The 2,176-nt window shown below is 39.8% G+C and overlaps 1 protein-coding gene across 1 annotated transcript in view; it reads left to right on the top strand.

Annotated features, from left to right (window-relative positions):
* The first annotated feature begins 2,120 nt into the window (after window positions 1-2,120).
* The window catches only part of LOC128638295 (Friend leukemia integration 1 transcription factor), an 84,462-nt gene continuing 84,406 nt past the window's right edge, over window positions 2,121-2,176 (top strand). The window contains exon 1 of the mRNA XM_053690172.1: window positions 2,121-2,176. This exon is cut by the window's right edge and continues 73 nt beyond it. The gene's annotated coding sequence lies outside the window, so the exon portion shown is untranslated.

Raw genomic sequence — 2,176 nt, 5'->3', positions numbered from 1 at the left:
CATGAGATCTGCAGCTGATGTGTAGGTTATATACCATGACATCTGCAGGGTTATGTGTAGGTTATATGCCATGAGATCTGCAGGTTATGTGTAGGTTATATACCATGAGATCTGCAGCTGATGTGTAGGTTATATACCATGATATCTGCAGGTTATGTGTAGGTTATATACCATGAGATCTGCAGGTTATGTGTAGGTTATATACTATGAGATCTGCAGGGCTATGTGTTGGTTATATACTATGAGATCTGCAGGTTATGTGTAGGTTATATACCATGAGATCTGCAGGTTATGTGTAGGTTATATACCATGAGATCTGCAGGTTATGTGTAGGTTATATACCATGAGATCTGCAGGTTATGTGTAGGTTATATACCATGAGATCTGCAGGTGATGTGTAAGTTATATACCATGAGATCTGCAGCTGATGTGTAGGTTATATACCATGACATCTGCAGGGTTATGTGTAGGTTATATGCCATGAGATCTGCAGGTTATGTGTAGGTTATATACCATGAGATCTGCAGGGCTATGTGTTGGTTATATACTATGAGATCTGCAGGTTATGTGTAGGTTATATACCATGAGATCTGCAGGTTATGTGTAGGTTATATACTATGAGATCTGCTGGTTATGTGTAGGTTATATACCATGAGATCTGCAGGTTATGTGTAGGTTATATACTATGAGATCTTCAGGTTATGTGTAGGTTAATACCATGAGATCTGCAGGTTATGTGTAGGTTATATACTATGAGATCTGCTGGTTATGTGTAGGTTAATACCATGAGATCTGCAGGTTATGTGTAGGTTATATACTATGAGATCTTCAGGTTATGTGTAGGTTATATACTATGAGATCTGCTGGTTATGTGTAGGTTAATACCATGAGATCTGCAGGTTATGTGTAAGTTATATACTATGAGATCTTCAGGTTATGTGTAGGTTAATACCATGAGATCTGCAGGTGATATGTATGTTATATACCATGAGATCTGCAGGTGATGTGTAGGTTATATACCATGAGATCTGCAGGTGATATGTATGTTATATACCATGAGAGCTGCAGGTGATGTGTAGGTTATATACTATGAGATCTTCAGGTTATGTGTAGGTTATATACTATGAGATCTGCAGGTGATGTGTAGGTTATATACTATGAGATCTTCAGGTTATGTGTAGGTTATATACCATGAGATCTGCAGGTGATGTGTAGGTTATATACCATGAGATCTGCAGGTGATGTGTAGGTTACATACCATGAGATCTGCAGGTGATATGTATGTTATATACCATGAGATCTGCAGGTGATATGTATGTTATATACCATGAGATCTGCAGGTGATGTGTAGGTTATATACCATGAGATCTGCAGGTTATGTGTAGGTTATATACTATGAGATCTTCAGGTTATGTGTAGGTTAATACCATGAGATCTGCAGGTTATGTGGAGGTTATATACCATGAGATCTGCAGGTGATGTGTAGGTTATATACTATGAGATCTTCAGGTTATGTGTAGGTTAATACCATGAGATCTGCAGGTTATGTGTAGGTTATATACCATGAGATCTGCAGGTTATGTGGAGGTTATATACCATGAGATCTGCAGGTTATGTGGAGGTTATATACCATGAGATCTGCAGGTTATGTGTAGGTTAATACCATGATATCTGCAGGGTGGAATGGAGGGGATGGAGCTACAAGAATCAGGAATGTTACCCAGTAAGATTCCATCTGTGTCCATATCGTCTAGAACCCAGCACTGAACTTGCAGACTGCAGATACCCCAACCCACCGATCCTCTAGCAGCAGCTGCCATTGGGTCAGTTCCCATCCTCACCTGCAAGAGCATCTCAGGAGTGAGCCAATGAACTTGTTGTTTGCAGACTCGATCACTGATTTCCTCATGTTTCATTATATATCGTTTGGGTATTTTTCTAAACAGTTTCCTTCAAGTCCTCTCATTGTATTCATTGTCTTCTTTAATCAAGTGAGAAAATTTTTTAAAAATGCAGCAAGTGTAATTTTTTTCTGCATCTGTCACTAAGAGGAAACTAAGCTGTGACCTCACTTCCCCAAACTGGAGGGGACACACAGTGTGACACACAGTGCTACACACTACACCACACACACATAGGCTCTCATCCGGCCTCACTCTGCACACTGAGCTGCACC

Source organism: Bombina bombina, chromosome 8 (genome assembly GCF_027579735.1).
Source record: "Bombina bombina isolate aBomBom1 chromosome 8, aBomBom1.pri, whole genome shotgun sequence".
NCBI classification, from domain to species: Eukaryota; Metazoa; Chordata; class Amphibia; order Anura; family Bombinatoridae; genus Bombina; species Bombina bombina.
This window is presented reverse-complemented; position numbering and strand designations above follow the sequence as displayed.